General features: G+C 46.7%; 10 non-coding genes across 10 annotated transcripts; all 10 read right to left on the minus strand.

Moving 5' to 3' along the window:
- Positions 1–1,176: 1,176 nt before the first annotated feature.
- On the minus strand, positions 1,177–1,340 carry LOC134958764 (U1 spliceosomal RNA). Its single transcript, XR_010187110.1, has one exon. It is a non-coding gene; the product is annotated as a U1 spliceosomal RNA (small nuclear RNA).
- Positions 1,341–2,576: 1,236 nt separating this feature from the next.
- On the minus strand, positions 2,577–2,740 carry LOC134955524 (U1 spliceosomal RNA). Its single transcript, XR_010185931.1, has one exon. It is a non-coding gene; the product is annotated as a U1 spliceosomal RNA (small nuclear RNA).
- Positions 2,741–3,976: 1,236 nt separating this feature from the next.
- LOC134955535 (U1 spliceosomal RNA) lies at positions 3,977–4,140 on the minus strand. The gene has a single exon (XR_010185932.1). It is a non-coding gene; the product is annotated as a U1 spliceosomal RNA (small nuclear RNA).
- Positions 4,141–5,376: 1,236 nt separating this feature from the next.
- Positions 5,377–5,540, minus strand: LOC134955546 (U1 spliceosomal RNA). Its single transcript, XR_010185933.1, has one exon. It is a non-coding gene; the product is annotated as a U1 spliceosomal RNA (small nuclear RNA).
- Positions 5,541–9,923: 4,383 nt separating this feature from the next.
- LOC134958263 (U1 spliceosomal RNA) lies at positions 9,924–10,087 on the minus strand. The gene has a single exon (XR_010186925.1). It is a non-coding gene; the product is annotated as a U1 spliceosomal RNA (small nuclear RNA).
- A 1,236-nt stretch (positions 10,088–11,323) lies between these two features.
- Positions 11,324–11,487, minus strand: LOC134955557 (U1 spliceosomal RNA). Its single transcript, XR_010185934.1, has one exon. It is a non-coding gene; the product is annotated as a U1 spliceosomal RNA (small nuclear RNA).
- A 1,236-nt stretch (positions 11,488–12,723) lies between these two features.
- Positions 12,724–12,887, minus strand: LOC134955568 (U1 spliceosomal RNA). The gene has a single exon (XR_010185935.1). It is a non-coding gene; the product is annotated as a U1 spliceosomal RNA (small nuclear RNA).
- A 1,236-nt stretch (positions 12,888–14,123) lies between these two features.
- LOC134957086 (U1 spliceosomal RNA) lies at positions 14,124–14,287 on the minus strand. The gene has a single exon (XR_010186452.1). It is a non-coding gene; the product is annotated as a U1 spliceosomal RNA (small nuclear RNA).
- A 1,236-nt stretch (positions 14,288–15,523) lies between these two features.
- Positions 15,524–15,687, minus strand: LOC134958742 (U1 spliceosomal RNA). The gene has a single exon (XR_010187104.1). It is a non-coding gene; the product is annotated as a U1 spliceosomal RNA (small nuclear RNA).
- A 1,236-nt stretch (positions 15,688–16,923) lies between these two features.
- On the minus strand, positions 16,924–17,087 carry LOC134958456 (U1 spliceosomal RNA). Its single transcript, XR_010187010.1, has one exon. It is a non-coding gene; the product is annotated as a U1 spliceosomal RNA (small nuclear RNA).
- Between the last annotated feature and the right edge of the window lie 963 nt (positions 17,088–18,050).

Genomic DNA, 18,050 nt, shown 5'->3' on the forward strand with positions numbered 1-18,050 from the left:
AGGAGGTTGACCGGAGCCATGACAAGTGAACTCTCGGCAGGGGACGGGAAAAGAAAACTGCAGGGAGGCTGCATCTCTTCACGTTGACATGGGAAGGCGGAAGGGTGACTGTTCCTGAAGCACCCCCAAACTATGCGCACAACTAGTGCAAATCCTTCCCAGGGCACACTGCAGCAGATGAATTTGCATACCGTCATGTCATAAAAGCAGTCGGGCACAGTTACAGTAGCTGCAACCCTCATCTCCATATGAAAAGCAACAGGCAGTGCACCGTCCTATGTCTCAATGGGTTCTTAAATTGGAAAATAAAATATAAAAGGCAGCTTGAGATTTAACCCCCTCGCTGCTGAGGGTTTTCTCATCCTCGCACCGAGACCATTTTCCGACGTTAGCGCTCGTCCGAACGTCGTCGTCACGGATTTCTTTTTATTTATTTTTTCTTTCTTTCTTATCCCCCCTGCGGCACTCACACAAATTATACCTTGGTTTTTGTTTTTTGTTTTTTTCTTTCAAAAGACTTTGTAGTCTCAAAAAAGCCATTAGTCTTTTTACTGATTTGAACACGTCAAAAGTTGTTTCACCCAAATGGCCCAAAAAGCGTATTTCTCAAGCAAGTGAACCAAAAGCAAATGTGATATTTTTTCTTTTGTCCCCCGTCTTATAAGCACCATAGACAAATACTTTGTGTTTTGCCACCAATCCACCTGCCCAAAATCTGCACGCAAACCAAAAATGCTCTCTTTCTTCTAGTTTTCGCCGCCTCAATTTAAACGCTTACTATGTGTAGGAAGACTACGGCAGCCCAGCGAGGCCTACCATTTTACAAAGTAGACAAGCTACTGCATGAAATGAGGGAGCAAAGTTTTTTTTCTCTCTCCCCCTCATATCTGACACAATCTGGGGGCCTACTTTACAAAGCAAGTGAAACCGTGTGGGTCCTGCAGCGCCCTGTATTGGTTGTATATGCGAAGCACAGTACAAGGCCGGAAAAAGCAAGGAAGCATGCAGCCAGCGCACAGGAGAAGAGATGAGAAGAGAGCGCTGAGTGAAAGATAGAAGCGCACCTTAACGGGCACAGGGGTCCAGTGGAGGGAGGGTTGAAATGAAGAAAAGGATGGAAACAGCAAAGGAAGAGACAGCACCACACAAAAAGATCTGACTTTTACCAGAGATGATCAGGGGAAAGCGCGAACGCAGTCCGCCACTACCACAAATTATGCAGTCGAGTTTCCCGCATTTGGGGAAATCGCAGGGGTCAGCACACCCGGAGTGCAATGGATGAGCCTCGCCCTGGGAGAACCACCTTCGTGATCATGGTATCTCCCCTGCCAGGTAAGTATGAGTTGGACTAGGGCTCAGGAGGGCCCCTGCTTGGGCACACCCCCGTCAAGTGAAGGAGGTTGACCGGAGCCATGACAAGTGAACTCTCGGCAGGGGACGGGAAAAGAAAACTGCAGGGAGGCTGCATCTCTTCACGTTGACATGGGAAGGCGGAAGGGTGACTGTTCCTGAAGCACCCCCAAACTATGCGCACAACTAGTGCAAATCCTTCCCAGGGCACACTGCAGCAGATTAATTTGCATACCGTCATGTCATAAAAGCAGTCGGACACAGTTACAGTAGCTGCAACCCTCATCTCCATATGAAAAGCAACAGGCAGTGCACCGTCCTATGTCTCAATGGGTTCTTAAATTGGAAAATAAAATATAAAAGGCAGCTTGAGATTTAACCCCCTCGCTGCTGAGGGTTTTCTCATCCTCGCACCGAGACCATTTTCCGACGTTAGCGCTCGTCCGAACGTCGTCGTCACGGATTTCTTGTTATTTATTTTTTCTTTCTTTCTTATCCCCCCTGCGGCACTCACACAAATTATACCTTGGTTTTTGTTTGTTTGTTTTTTCTTTCAAAAGACTTTGTAGTCTCAAAAAAGCCATTAGTCTTTTTACTGATTTGAACACGTCAAAAGTTGTTTCACCCAAATGGCCCAAAAAGCGTATTTCTCAAGCAAGTGAACCAAAAGCAAATGTGATTTTTTTTCTTTTGTCCCCCGTCTTATAAGCACCATAGACAAATACTTTGTGTTTTGCCACCAATCCACCTGCCCAAAATCTGCACGCAAACCAAAAATGCTCTCTTTCTTCTAGTTTTCGCCGCCTCAATTTAAACGCTTACTATGTGTAGGAAGACTACGGCAGCCCAGCGAGGCCTACCATTTTACAAAGTAGACAAGCTACTGCATGAAATGAGGGAGCAAAGTTTTTTTTCTCTCTCCCCCTCATATCTGACACAATCTGGGGGCCTACTTTACAAAGCAAGTGAAACCGTGTGGGTCCTGCAGCGCCCTGTATTGGTTGTATATGCGAAGCACAGTACAAGGCCGGAAAAAGCAAGGAAGCATGCAGCCAGCGCACAGGAGAAGAGATGAGAAGAGAGCGCTGAGTGAAAGATAGAAGCGCACCTTAACGGGCACAGGGGTCCAGTGGAGGGAGGGTTGAAATGAAGAAAAGGATGGAAACAGCAAAGGAAGAGACAGCACCAGCAGCACACAAAAAGATCTGACTTTTACCAGAGATGATGAGGGGAAAGCGCGAACGCAGTCCCCCACTACCACAAATTATGCAGTCGAGTTTCCCGCATTTGGGGAAATCGCAGGGGTCAGCACACCCGGAGTGCAATGGATGAGCCTCGCCCTGGGAGAACCACCTTCGTGATCATGGTATCTCCCCTGCCAGGTAAGTATGAGTTGGACTAGGGCTCAGGAGGGCCCCTGCTTGGGCACACCCCCGTCAAGTGAAGGAGGTTGACCGGAGCCATGACAAGTGAACTCTCGGCAGGGGACGGGAAAAGAAAACTGCAGGGAGGCTGCATCTCTTCACGTTGACATGGGAAGGCGGAAGGGTGACTGTTCCTGAAGCACCCCCAAACTATGCGCACAACTAGTGCAAATCCTTCCCAGGGCACACTGCAGCAGATTAATTTGCATACCGTCATGTCATAAAAGCAGTCGGACACAGTTACAGTAGCTGCAACCCTCATCTCCATATGAAAAGCAACAGGCAGTGCACCGTCCTATGTCTCAATGGGTTCTTAAATTGGAAAATAAAATATAAAAGGCAGCTTGAGATTTAACCCCCTCGCTGCTGAGGGTTTTCTCATCCTCGCACCGAGACCATTTTCCGACGTTAGCGCTCGTCCGAACGTCGTCGTCACGGATTTCTTGTTATTTATTTTTTCTTTCTTTCTTATCCCCCCTGCGGCACTCACACAAATTATACCTTGGTTTTTGTTTGTTTGTTTTTTCTTTCAAAAGACTTTGTAGTCTCAAAAAAGCCATTAGTCTTTTTACTGATTTGAACACGTCAAAAGTTGTTTCACCCAAATGGCCCAAAAAGCGTATTTCTCAAGCAAGTGAACCAAAAGCAAATGTGATTTTTTTTCTTTTGTCCCCCGTCTTATAAGCACCATAGACAAATACTTTGTGTTTTGCCACCAATCCACCTGCCCAAAATCTGCACGCAAACCAAAAATGCTCTCTTTCTTCTAGTTTTCGCCGCCTCAATTTAAACGCTTACTATGTGTAGGAAGACTACGGCAGCCCAGCGAGGCCTACCATTTTACAAAGTAGACAAGCTACTGCATGAAATGAGGGAGCAAAGTTTTTTTTCTCTCTCCCCCTCATATCTGACACAATCTGGGGGCCTACTTTACAAAGCAAGTGAAACCGTGTGGGTCCTGCAGCGCCCTGTATTGGTTGTATATGCGAAGCACAGTACAAGGCCGGAAAAAGCAAGGAAGCATGCAGCCAGCGCACAGGAGAAGAGATGAGAAGAGAGCGCTGAGTGAAAGATAGAAGCGCACCTTAACGGGCACAGGGGTCCAGTGGAGGGAGGGTTGAAATGAAGAAAAGGATGGAAACAGCAAAGGAAGAGACAGCACCAGCAGCACACAAAAAGATCTGACTTTTACCAGAGATGATGAGGGGAAAGCGCGAACGCAGTCCCCCACTACCACAAATTATGCAGTCGAGTTTCCCGCATTTGGGGAAATCGCAGGGGTCAGCACACCCGGAGTGCAATGGATGAGCCTCGCCCTGGGAGAACCACCTTCGTGATCATGGTATCTCCCCTGCCAGGTAAGTATGAGTTGGACTAGGGCTCAGGAGGGCCCCTGCTTGGGCACACCCCCGTCAAGTGAAGGAGGTTGACCGGAGCCATGACAAGTGAACTCTCGGCAGGGGACGGGAAAAGAAAACTGCAGGGAGGCTGCATCTCTTCACGTTGACATGGGAAGGCGGAAGGGTGACTGTTCCTTAAGCACCCCCAAACTATGCGCACAACTAGTGCAAATCCTTCCCAGGGCACACTGCAGCAGATTAATTTGCATACCGTCATGTCATAAAAGCAGTCGGACACAGTTACAGTAGCTGCAACCCTCATCTCCATATGAAAAGCAACAGGCAGTGCACCGTCCTATGTCTCAATGGGTTCTTAAATTGGAAAATAAAATATAAAAGGCAGCTTGAGATTTAACCCCCTCGCTGCTGAGGGTTTTCTCATCCTCGCACCGAGACCATTTTCCGACGTTAGCGCTCGTCCGAACGTCGTCGTCACGGATTTCTTGTTATTTATTTTTTCTTTCTTTCTTATCCCCCCTGCGGCACTCACACAAATTATACCTTGGTTTTTGTTTGTTTGTTTTTTCTTTCAAAAGACTTTGTAGTCTCAAAAAAGCCATTAGTCTTTTTACTGATTTGAACACGTCAAAAGTTGTTTCACCCAAATGGCCCAAAAAGCGTATTTCTCAAGCAAGTGAACCAAAAGCAAATGTGATTTTTTTTCTTTTGTCCCCCGTCTTATAAGCACCATAGACAAATACTTTGTGTTTTGCCACCAATCCACCTGCCCAAAATCTGCACGCAAACCAAAAATGCTCTCTTTCTTCTAGTTTTCGCCGCCTCAATTTAAACGCTTACTATGTGTAGGAAGACTACGGCAGCCCAGCGAGGCCTACCATTTTACAAAGTAGACAAGCTACTGCATGAAATGAGGGAGCAAAGTTTTTTTTCTCTCTCCCCCTCATATCTGACACAATCTGGGGGCCTACTTTACAAAGCAAGTGAAACCGTGTGGGTCCTGCAGCGCCCTGTATTGGTTGTATATGCGAAGCACAGTACAAGGCCGGAAAAAGCAAGGAAGCATGCAGCCAGCGCACAGGAGAAGAGATGAGAAGAGAGCGCTGAGTGAAAGATAGAAGCGCACCTTAACGGGCACAGGGGTCCAGTGGAGGGAGGGTTGAAATGAAGAAAAGGATGGAAACAGCAAAGGAAGAGACAGCACCAGCAGCACACAAAAAGATCTGACTTTTACCAGAGATGATGAGGGGAAAGCGCGAACGCAGTCCCCCACTACCACAAATTATGCAGTCGAGTTTCCCGCATTTGGGGAAATCGCAGGGGTCAGCACACCCGGAGTGCAATGGATGAGCCTCGCCCTGGGAGAACCACCTTCGTGATCATGGTATCTCCCCTGCCAGGTAAGTATGAGTTGGACTAGGGCTCAGGAGGGCCCCTGCTTGGGCACACCCCGTCAAGTGAAAGAGGTTGACCGGAGCCATGACAAGTGAACTCTCGGCAGGGGACGGGAAAAGAAAACTGCAGGGAGGCTGCATCTCTTCACGTTGACATGGGAAGGCGGAAGGGTGACTGTTCCTGAAGCACCCCCAAACTATGCGCACAACTAGTGCAAATCCTTCCCAGGGCACACTGCAGCAGATGAATTTGCATACCGTCATGTCATAAAAGCAGTCGGGCACAGTTACAGTAGCTGCAACCCTCATCTCCATATGAAAAGCAACAGGCAGTGCACCGTCCTATGTCTTAATGGGTTCTTAAATTGGAAAATAAAATATAAAAGGCAGCTTGAGATTTAACCCCCTCGCTGCTGAGGGTTTTCTCATCCTCGCACCGAGACCATTTTCCGACGTTAGCGCTCGTCCGAACGTCGTCGTCACGGATTTCTTGTTATTTATTTTTTCTTTCTTTCTTATCCCCCCTGCGGCACTCACACAAATTATACCTTGGTTTTTGTTTGTTTTTTTTTTCTTTCAAAAGACTTTGTAGTCTCAAAAAAGCCATTAGTCTTTTTACTGATTTGAACACGTCAAAAGTTGTTTCACCCAAATGGCCCAAAAAGCGTATTTCTCAAGCAAGTGAACCAAAAGCAAATGTGATTTTTTTTCTTTTGTCCCCCGTCTTATAAGCACCATAGACAAATACTTTGTGTTTTGCCACCAATCCACCTGCCCAAAATCTGCACGCAAACCCAAAATGCTCTCTTTCTTCTAGTTTTCGCCGCCTCAATTTAAACGCTTACTATGTGTAGGAAGACTACGGCAGCCCAGCGAGGCCTACCATTTTACAAAGTAGACAAGCTACTGCATGAAATGAGGGAGCAAAGTTTTTTTTCTCTCTCCCCCTCATATCTGACACAATCTGGGGGCCTACTTTACAAAGCAAGTGAAACCGTGTGGGTCCTGCAGCGCCCTGTATTGGTTGTATATTAGAGATGAGCGGGTTCGGTTTCTTTGAATCCGAACCCGCACGAACTTCACTTTTTTTTTCACGGGTCCGAGCGACTCGGATCTTCCCGCCTTGCTCGGTTAACCCGAGCGCGCCCGAACGTCATCATGACGCTGTCGGATTCTCGCGAGACTCGGATTCTATATAAGGAGCCGCGCGTCGCCGCCATTTTCACACGTGCATTGAGATTGATAGGGAGAGGACGTGGCTGGCGTCCTCTCCATTAGAATAGATTAGAAGAGAGAGAGAGAGAGAGAGATTGTGCAGACAGAGTTTACCACAGTGACCAGTGCAGTTGTTGTTAAGTTAACTTTTATTTAATATATCCGTTCTCTGCTATATCCGTTCTCTGCCTGAAAAAAACGATACACAGCAGTCACACAGTGTGACTCAGTCTGTGTGCACTCAGCTCAGCCCAGTGTGCTGCACATCAATGTATAAAAGCTTATAATAATTGTGGGGGAGACTGGGGAGCACTGCAGGTTGTTATAGCAGGAGCCAGGAGTACATAATATTATATTAATTTAAAATTAAACAGTGCACACTTTTGCTGCAGGAGTGCCACTGCCAGTGTGACTAGTGGTGACCAGTGCCTGACCACCAGTATAGTAGTATATTGTTGTATACTATCTCTTTATCAACCAGTCTATATTAGCAGCAGACACAGTACAGTGCGGTAGTTCACGGCTGTGGCTACCTCTGTGTCGGCAGTCGGCACTCGGCAGGCAGTCCGTCCATCCATAATTGTATAATTATATACCACCTAACCGTGGTATTTTTTTTTCTTTCTTTATACCGTCGTCATAGTCATACTAGTTGTTACGAGTATACTACTATCTCTTTATCAACCAGTGTACAGTGCGGTAGTTCACGGCTGTGGCTACCTCTGTGTCGGCAGTCGGCAGGCAGTCCGTCCATCCATAATTGTATTATTATAATATATACCACCTAACCGTGGTTTTTTTTTCATTCTTTATACCGTCATAGTGTCATACTAGTTGTTACGAGTATACTACTATCTCTTTATCAACCAGTGTACAGTGCGGTAGTTCACGGCTGTGGCTACCTCTGTGTCGGCAGTCGGCAGGCAGTCCGTCCATCCATAATTGTATTATAATATATACCACCTAACCGTGGTTTTTTTTTCAATCTTTTTTTACCGTCATAGTGTCATACTAGTTGTTACGAGTATACTACTATCTCTTTATCAACCAGTGTACAGTGCGGTAGTTCACGGCTGTGGCTACCTCTGTGTCGGCAGTCGGCAGGCAGTCCGTCCATCCATAATTGTATTATAATATATACCACCTAACCGTGGTTTTTTTTTCATTCTTTATACCGTCATAGTCAGTCATACTAGTTGTTACGAGTATACTACTATCTCTTTATCAACCAGTGTACAGTGCGGTAGTTCACGGCTGTGGCTACCTCTGTGTCGGCACTCGGCAGGCAGTCCGTCCATCCATAATTGTATTCTAATATATACCACCTAACCGTGGTTTTTTTTTCATTCTTTATACCGTCATAGTCAGTCATACTAGTTGTTACGAGTATACTACTATCTCTTTATCAACCAGTGTACAGTGCGGTAGTTCACGGCTGTGGCTACCTCTGTGTCGGCACTCGGCAGCCCGTCCATAATTGTATATACCAGTGACCTAACCGTGGTTTTTTTTTCTTTCTTTATACATACATACTAGTTACGAGTATACTATCTCTTTATCAACCAGTCTATATATTAGCAGCAGACACAGTACAGTGCGGTAGTTCACGGCTGTGGCTACCTCTGTGTCGGCACTCGGCAGCCCGTCCATAATTGTATATACCACCTAACCGTGGTTTTTTTTTCTTTCTTTATACATACATACTAGTTACGAGTATACTATCTCTTTATCAACCAGTCTATATATTAGCAGCAGACACAGTACAGTGCGGTAGTTCACGGCTGTGGCTACCTCTGTGTCGGCACTCGGCAGCCCGTCCATAATTGTATATACCAGTGACCTAACCGTGTTTTTTTTTTCTTTCTTTATACATACATACTAGTTACGAGTATACTATCTCTTTATCAACCAGTCTATATATTAGCAGCAGACACAGTACAGTGCGGTAGTTCACGGCTGTGGCTACCTCTGTGTCGGCACTCGGCAGCCCGTCCATAATTGTATATACCAGTGACCTAACCGTGGTTTTTTTTTCTTTCTTTATACATACATACTAGTTACGAGTATACTATCTCTTTATCAACCAGTCTATATATTAGCAGCAGACACAGTACAGTGCGGTAGTTCACGGCTGTGGCTACCTCTGTGTCGGCACTCGGCAGCCCGTCCATAATTGTATATACCACCTAACCGTGGTTTTTTTTTCTTTCTTTATACATACATACTAGTTACGAGTATACTATCTCTTTATCAACCAGTCTATATATTAGCAGCAGACACAGTACAGTGCGGTAGTTCACGGCTGTGGCTACCTCTGTGTCGGCACTCGGCAGCCCGTCCATAATTGTATACTAGTATCCAATCCATCTATCTCCATTGTTTACCTGAGGTGCCTTTTAGTTGTGCCTATTAAAATATGGAGAACAAAAATGCCACTCCTAGATGGGCCCGGTGTTTGTGTCGGCCACTAGGGTCGCTAATCTTACTCACACAGCTACCTCATTGCGCCTCTTTTTTTCTTTGCGTCATGTGCTGTTTGGGGAGGGTTTTTTGGAAGGGACATCCTGCGTGACACTGCAGTGCCACTCCTAGATGGGCCCGGTGTTTGTGTCGGCCACTAGGGTCGCTTATCTTACTCACACAGCGACCTCGGTGCAAATTTTAGGACTAAAAATAATATTGTGAGGTGTGAGGTATTCAGAATAGACTGAAAATGAGTGTAAATTATGGTTTTTGAGGTTAATAATACTTTGGGATCAAAATGACCCCCAAATTCTATGATTTAAGCTGTTTTTTAGTGTTTTTAGAAAAAAACACCCGAATCCAAAACACACCCGAATCCGACAAAAATAATTCGGTGAGGTTTTGCCAAAACGCGTTCGAACCCAAAACACGGCCGCGGAACCGAACCCAAAACCAAAACACAAAACCCGAAAAATTTCAGGCGCTCATCTCTATTGTATATGCGAAGCACAGTACAAGGCCGGAAAAAGCAAGGAAGCATGCAGCCAGCGCACAGGAGAAGAGATGAGAAGAGAGCGCTGAGTGAAAGATAGAAGCGCACCTTAACGGGCACAGGGGTCCAGTGGAGGGAGAGTTGAAATGAAGAAAAGGATGGAAACAGCAAAGGAAGAGACAGCACCAGCAGCACACAAAAAGATCTGACTTTTACCAGAGATGATCAGGGGAAAGCGCGAACGCAGTCCCCCACTACCACAAATTATGCAGTCGAGTTTCCCGCATTTGGGGAAATCACAGGGGTCAGCACACCCGGAGTGCAATGGATGAACCTCGCCCTGGGAGAACCACCTTCGTGATCATGGTATCTCCCCTGCCAGGTAAGTATGAGTTGGACTAGGGCTCAGGAGGGCCCCTGCTTGGGCACACCCCCGTCAAGTGAAGGAGGGTGACCGGAGCCATGAAAAGTGAACTCTCGGCAGGGGACGGGAAAAGAAAACTGCAGGGAGGCTGCATCTCTTCACGTTGACATGGGAAGGCGGAAGGGTGACTGTTCCTGAAGCACCCCCAAACTATGCGCACAACTAGTGCAAATCCTTCCCAGGGCACACTGCAGCAGATGAATTTGCATACCGTCATGTCATAAAAGCAGTCGGGCACAGTTACGGTAGCTGCAACCCTCATCTCCATATGAAAAGCAACAGGCAGTGCACCGTCCTATGTCTCAATGGGTTCTTAAATTGGAAAATAAAATATAAAAGGCAGCTTGAGATTTAACCCCCTCGCTGCTGAGGGTTTTCTCATCCTCGAACCGAGACCATTTTCCGACGTTAGCGCTCGTCCGAACGTCGTCGTCACGGATTTCTTTTTATTTATTTTTTCTTTTTTTCTTATCCCCCCTGCGGCACTCACACAAATTATACCTTGGTTTTTGTTTGTTTTTTTTTTCTTTCAAAAGACTTTGTAGTCTCAAAAAAGCCATTAGTCTTTTTACTGATTTGAACACGTCAAAAGTTGTTTCACCCAAATGGCCCAAAAAGCGTATTTCTCAAGCAAGTGAACCAAAAGCAAATGTGATATTTTTTCTTTTGTCCCCCGTCTTATAAGCACCATAGACAAATACTTTGTGTTTTGCCACCAATCCACCTGCCCAAAATCTGCACGCAAACCAAAAATGCTCTCTTTCTTCTAGTTTTCGCCGCCTCAATTTAAACGCTTACTATGTGTAGGAAGACTACGGCAGCCCAGCGAGGCCTACCATTTTACAAAGTAGACAAGCTACTGCATGAAATGAGGGAGCAAAGTTTTTTTTCTCTCTCCCCCTCATATCTGACACAATCTGGGGGCCTACTTTACAAAGCAAGTGAAACCGTGTGGGTCCTGCAGCGCCCTGTATTGGTTGTATATGCGAAGCACAGTACAAGGCCGGAAAAAGCAAGGAAGCATGCAGCCAGCGCACAGGAGAAGAGATGAGAAGAGAGCGCTGAGTGAAAGATAGAAGCGCACCTTAACGGGCACAGGGGTCCAGTGGAGGGAGGGTTGAAATGAAGAAAAGGATGGAAACAGCAAAGGAAGAGACAGCACCAGCAGCACACAAAAAGATCTGACTTTTACCAGAGATGATGAGGGGAAAGCGCGAACGCAGTCCCCCACTACCACAAATTATGCAGTCGAGTTTCCCGCATTTGGGGAAATCGCAGGGGTCAGCACACCCGGAGTGCAATGGATGAGCCTCGCCCTGGGAGAACCACCTTCGTGATCATGGTATCTCCCCTGCCAGGTAAGTATGAGTTGGACTAGGGCTCAGGAGGGCCCCTGCTTGGGCACACCCCCGTCAAGTGAAGGAGGTTGACCGGAGCCATGACAAGTGAACTCTCGGCAGGGGACGGGAAAAGAAAACTGCAGGGAGGCTGCATCTCTTCACGTTGACATGGGAAGGCGGAAGGGTGACTGTTCCTGAAGCACCCCCAAACTATGCGCACAACTAGTGCAAATCCTTCCCAGGGCACACTGCAGCAGATTAATTTGCATACCGTCATGTCATAAAAGCAGTCGGGCACAGTTACAGTAGCTGCAACCCTCATCTCCATATGAAAAGCAACAGGCAGTGCACCGTCCTATGTCTCAATGGGTTCTTAAATTGGAAAATAAAATATAAAAGGCAGCTTGAGATTTAACCCCCTCGCTGCTGAGGGTTTTCTCATCCTCGCACCGAGACCATTTTCCGACGTTAGCGCTCGTCCGAACGTCGTCGTCACGGATTTCTTTTTATTTATTTTTTCTTTCTTTCTTATCCCCCCTGCGGCACTCACACAAATTATACCTTGGTTTTTGTTTGTTTGTTTTTTCTTTCAAAAGACTTTGTAGTCTCAAAAAAGCCATTAGTCTTTTTACTGATTTGAACACGTCAAAAGTTGTTTCACCCAAATGGCCCAAAAAGCGTATTTCTCAAGCAAGTGAACCAAAAGCAAATGTGATTTTTTTTCTTTTGTCCCCCGTCTTATAAGCACCATAGACAAATACTTTGTGTTTTGCCACCAATCCACCTGCCCAAAATCTGCACGCAAACCCAAAATGCTCTCTTTCTTCTAGTTTTCGCCGCCTCAATTTAAACGCTTACTATGTGTAGGAAGACTACGGCAGCCCAGCGAGGCCTACCATTTTACAAAGTAGACAAGCTACTGCATGAAATGAGGGAGCAAAGTTTTTTTTCTCTCTCCCCCTCATATCTGACACAATCTGGGGGCCTACTTTACAAAGCAAGTGAAACCGTGTGGGTCCTGCAGCGCCCTGTATTGGTTGTATATGCGAAGCACAGTACAAGGCCGGAAAAAGCAAGGAAGCATGCAGCCAGCGCACAGGAGAAGAGATGAGAAGAGAGCGCTGAGTGAAAGATAGAAGCGCACCTTAACGGGCACAGGGGTCCAGTGGAGGGAGGGTTGAAATGAAGAAAAGGATGGAAACAGCAAAGGAAGAGACAGCACCAGCAGCACACAAAAAGATCTGACTTTTACCAGAGATGATGAGGGGAAAGCGCGAACGCAGTCCCCCACTACCACAAATTATGCAGTCGAGTTTCCCGCATTTGGGGAAATCGCAGGGGTCAGCACACCCGGAGTGCAATGGATGAGCCTCGCCCTGGGAGAACCACCTTCGTGATCATGGTATCTCCCCTGCCAGGTAAGTATGAGTTGGACTAGGGCTCAGGAGGGCCCCTGCTTGGGCACACCCCCGTCAAGTGAAGGAGGTTGACCGGAGCCATGACAAGTGAACTCTCGGCAGGGGACGGGAAAAGAAAACTGCAGGGAGGCTGCATCTCTTCACGTTGACATGGGAAGGCGGAAGGGTGACTGTTCCTGAAGCACCCCCAAACTATGCGCACAACTAGTGCAAATCCTTCCCAGGGCACACTGCAGCAGATTAATTTGCATACCGTCATGTCATAAAAGCAGTCGGGCACAGTTACAGTAGCTGCAACCCTCATCTCCATATGAAAAGCAACAGGCAGTGCACCGTCCTATGTCTCAATGGGTTCTTAAATTGGAAAATAAAATATAAAAGGCAGCTTGAGATTTAACCCCCTCGCTGCTGAGGGTTTTCTCATCCTCGCACCGAGACCATTTTCCGACGTTAGCGCTCGTCCGAACGTCGTCGTCACGGATTTCTTTTTATTTATTTTTTCTTTCTTTCTTATTCCCCCTGCGGCACTCACACAAATTATACCTTGGTTTTTGTTTGTTTGTTTTTTCTTTCAAAAGACTTTGTAGTCTCAAAAAAGCCATTAGTCTTTTTACTGATTTGAACACGTCAAAAGTTGTTTCACCCAAATGGCCCAAAAAGCGTATTTCTCAAGCAAGTGAACCAAAAGCAAATGTGATTTTTTTTCTTTTGTCCCCCGTCTTATAAGCACCATAGACAAATACTTTGTGTTTTGCCACCAATCCACCTGCCCAAAATCTGCACGCAAACCCAAAATGCTCTCTTTCTTCTAGTTTTCGCCGCCTCAATTTAAACGCTTACTATGTGTAGGAAGACTACGGCAGCCCAGCGAGGCCTACCATTTTACAAAGTAGACAAGCTACTGCATGAAATGAGGGAGCAAAGTTTTTTTTCTCTCTCCCCCTCATATCTGACACAATCTGGGGGCCTACTTTACAAAGCAAGTGAAACCGTGTGGGTCCTGCAGCGCCCTGTATTGGTTGTATATGCGAAGCACAGTACAAGGCCGGAAAAAGCAAGGAAGCATGCAGCCAGCGCACAGGAGAAGAGATGAGAAGAGAGCGCTGAGTGAAAGATAGAAGCGCACCTTAACGGGCACAGGGGTCCAGTGGAGGGAGGGTTGAAATGAAGAAAAGGATGGAAACAGCAAAGGAAGAGACAGCACCAGCAGCACACAAAAAGATCTGACTTTTACCAGAGATGATCAGGGGAAAGCGCGAACGCAGTCCCCCACTACCACAAATTATGCAGTCGAGTTTCCCGCATTTGGGGAAATCGCAGGGGTCAGCACACCCGGAGTGCAATGGATGAGCCTCGCCCTGGGAGAACCACCTTCGTGATCATGGTATCTCCCCTGCCAGGTAAGTATGAGTTGGACTAGGGCTCAGGAGGGCCCCTGCTTGGGCACACCCCCGTCAAGTGAAGGAGGTTGACCGGAGCCATGACAAGTGAACTCTCGGCAGGGGACGGGAAAAGAAAACTGCAGGGAGGCTGCATCTCTTCACGTTGACATGGGAAGGCGGAAGGGTGACTGTTCCTGAAGCACCCCCAAACTATGCGCACAACTAGTGCAAATCCTTCCCAGGGCACACTGCAGCAGATTAATTTGCATACCGTCATGTCATAAAAGCAGTCGGGCACAGTTACAGTAGCTGCAACCCTCATCTCCATATGAAAAGCAACAGGCAGTGCACCGTCCTATGTCTCAATGGGTTCTTAAATTGGAAAATAAAATATAAAAGGCAGCTTGAGATTTAACCCCCTCGCTGCTGAGGGTTTTCTCATCCTCGCACCGAGACCATTTTCCGACGTTAGCGCTCGTCCGAACGTCGTCGTCACGGATTTCTTTTTATTTATTTTTTCTTTCTTTCTTATCCCCCCTGCGGCACTCACACAAATTATACCTTGGTTTTTGTTTGTTTGTTTTTTCTTTCAAAAGACTTTGTAGTCTCAAAAAAGCCATTAGTCTTTTTACTGATTTGAACACGTCAAAAGTTGTTTCACCCAAATGGCCCAAAAAGCGTATTTCTCAAGCAAGTGAACCAAAAGCAAATGTGATTTTTTTTCTTTTGTCCCCCGTCTTATAAGCACCATAGACAAATACTTTGTGTTTTGCCACCAATCCACCTGCCCAAAATCTGCACGCAAACCCAAAATGCTCTCTTTCTTCTAGTTTTCGCCGCCTCAATTTAAACGCTTACTATGTGTAGGAAGACTACGGCAGCCCAGCGAGGCCTACCATTTTACAAAGTAGACAAGCTACTGCATGAAATGAGGGAGCAAAGTTTTTTTTCTCTCTCCCCCTCATATCTGACACAATCTGGGGGCCTACTTTACAAAGCAAGTGAAACCGTGTGGGTCCTGCAGCGCCCTGTATTGGTTGTATATGCGAAGCACAGTACAAGGCCGGAAAAAGCAAGGAAGCATGCAGCCAGCGCACAGGAGAAGAGATGAGAAGAGAGCGCTGAGTGAAAGATAGAAGCACACCTTAACGGGCACAGGGGTCCAGTGGAGGGAGGGTTGAAATGAAGAAAAGGATGGAAACAGCAAAGGAAGAAACAGCACCAGCAGCACACAAAAAGATCTGACTTTTACCAGAGATGATCAGGGGAAAGCGCGCACGCAGTCCCCCACTACCACAAATTATGCAGTCGAGTTTCCCGCATTTGGGGAAATCGCAGGGGTCAGCACACCCGGAGTGCAATAGATGAGCCTCGCCCTGGGAGAACCACCTTCGTGATCATGGTATCTCCCCTGCCAGGTAAGTATGAGTTGGACTAGGGCTCAGGAGGGCCCCTGCTTGGGCACACCCCCGTCAAGTGAAGGAGGTTGACCGGAGCCATGACAAGTGAACTCTCGGCAGGGGACGGGAAAAGAAAACTGCAGGGAGGCTGCATCTCTTCACGTTGACATGGGAAGGCGGAAGGGTGACTGTTCCTGAAGCACCCCCAAACTATGCGCACAACTAGTGCAAATCCTTCCCAGGGCACACTGCAGCAGATGAATTTGCATACCGTCATGTCATAAAAGCAGTCGGGCACAGTTACAGTAGCTGCAACCCTCATCTCCATATGAAAAGCAACAGGCAGTGCACCGTCCTATGTCTCAATGGGTTCTTAAATTGGAAAATAAAATATAAAAGGCAGCTTGAGATTTAACCCCCTCGCTGCTGAGGGTTTTCTCATCCTCGCACCGAGACCATTTTCCGACGTTAGCGCTCGTCCGAACGTCGTCGTCACGGATTTCTTTTTATTTATTTTTTCTTTCTTTCTTATCCCCCCTGCGGCACTCACACAAATTATACCTTGGTTTTTGTTTGTTTTTTTTTTCTTTCAAAATACTTTGTAGTCTCAAAAAAGCCATTAGTCTTTTTACTGATTTGAACACGTCAAAAGTTGTTTCACCCAAATGGCCCAAAAAGCGTATTTCTCAAGCAAGTGAACCAAAAGCAAATGTGATTTTTTTTCTTTTGTCCCCCGTCTTATAAGCACCATAGACAAATACTTTGTGTTTTGCCACAAATCCACCTGCCCAAAATCTGCACGCAAACCAAAAATGCTCTCTTTCTTCTAGTTTTCGCCGCCTCAATTTAAACGCATACTATGTGTAGGAAGACTACGGCAGCCCAGCGAGGCCTACCATTTTACAAAGTAGACAAGCTACTGCATGAAATGAGGGAGCAAAGTTTTTTTTCTCTCTCCCCCTCATATCTGACACAATCTGGGGGCCTACTTTACAAAGCAAGTGAAACCGTGTGGGTCCTGCAGCGCCCTGTATTGGTTGTATATGCGAAGCACAGTACAAGGCCGGAAAAAGCAAGGAAGCATGCAGCCAGCGCACAGGAGAAGAGATGAGAAGAGAGCGCTGAGTGAAAGATAGAAGCGCACCTTAACGGGCACAGGGATCCAGTGGAGGGAGGGTTGAAATGAAGAAAAGGATGGAAACAGCAAAGGAAGAGACAGCACCAGCAGCACACAAAAAGATCTGACTTTTACCAGAGATGATGAGGGGAAAGCGCGAACGCAGTCCCCCACTACCACAAATTATGCAGTCGAGTTTCCCGCATTTGGGGAAATCGCAGGGGTCAGCACACCCGGAGTGCAATGGATGAGCCTCGACCTGGGAGAACCACCTTCGTGATCATGGTATCTCCCCTGCCAGGTAAGTATAGGTTGGACTAGGGCTCAGGAGGGCCCCTGCTTGGGCACACCCCCGTCAAGTGAAGGAGGTTGACCGGAGCCATGACAAGTGAACTCTCGGCAGGGGACGGGAAAAGAAAACTGCAGGGAGGCTGCATCTCTTCACGTTGACATGGGAAGGCGGAAGGGTGACTGTTCCTGAAGCACCCCCAAACTATGCGCACAACTAGTGCAAATCCTTCCCAGGGCACACTGCAGCAGATGAATTTGCATACCGTCATGTCATAAAAGCAGTCGGGCACAGTTACAGTAGCTGCAACCCTCATCTCCATATGAAAAGCAACAGGCAGTGCACCGTCCTATGTCTCAATGGGTTCTTAAATTGGAAAATAAAATATAAAAGGCAGCTTGAGATTTAACCCCCTCGCTGCTGAGGGTTTTCTCATCCTCGCACCGAGACCATTTTCCGACGTTAGCGCTCGTCCGAATGTCGTCGTCACGGATTTCTTTTTATTTATTTTTTCTTTCTTTCTTATCCCCCCTGCGGCACTCACACAAATTATACCTTGGTTTTTGTTTGTTTTTTTTTTCTTTAAAAGACTTTGTAGTCTCAAAAAAGCCATTAGTCTTTTTACTGATTTGAACACGTCAAAAGTTGTTTCACCCAAATGGCCCAAAAAGCGTATTTCTCAAGCAAGTGAACCAAAAGCAAATGTGATTTTTTTTCTTTTGTCCCCCGTCTTATAAGCACCATAGACAAATACTTTGTGTTTTGCCACCAATCCACCTGCCCAAAATCTGCACGCAAACCAAAAATGCTCTCTTTCTTCTAGTTTTCGCCGCCTCAATTTAAACGCATACTATGTGTAGGAAGACTACGGCAGCCCAGCGAGGCCTACCATTTTACAAAGTAGACAAGCTACTGCATGAAATGAGGGAGCAAAGTTTTTTTTCTCTCTCCCCCTCATATCTGACACAATCTGGGGGCCTACT

This window comes from Pseudophryne corroboree, chromosome 1, assembly GCF_028390025.1.
Source record: "Pseudophryne corroboree isolate aPseCor3 chromosome 1, aPseCor3.hap2, whole genome shotgun sequence".
In the NCBI taxonomy this organism is placed as follows: Eukaryota; Metazoa; Chordata; class Amphibia; order Anura; family Myobatrachidae; genus Pseudophryne; species Pseudophryne corroboree.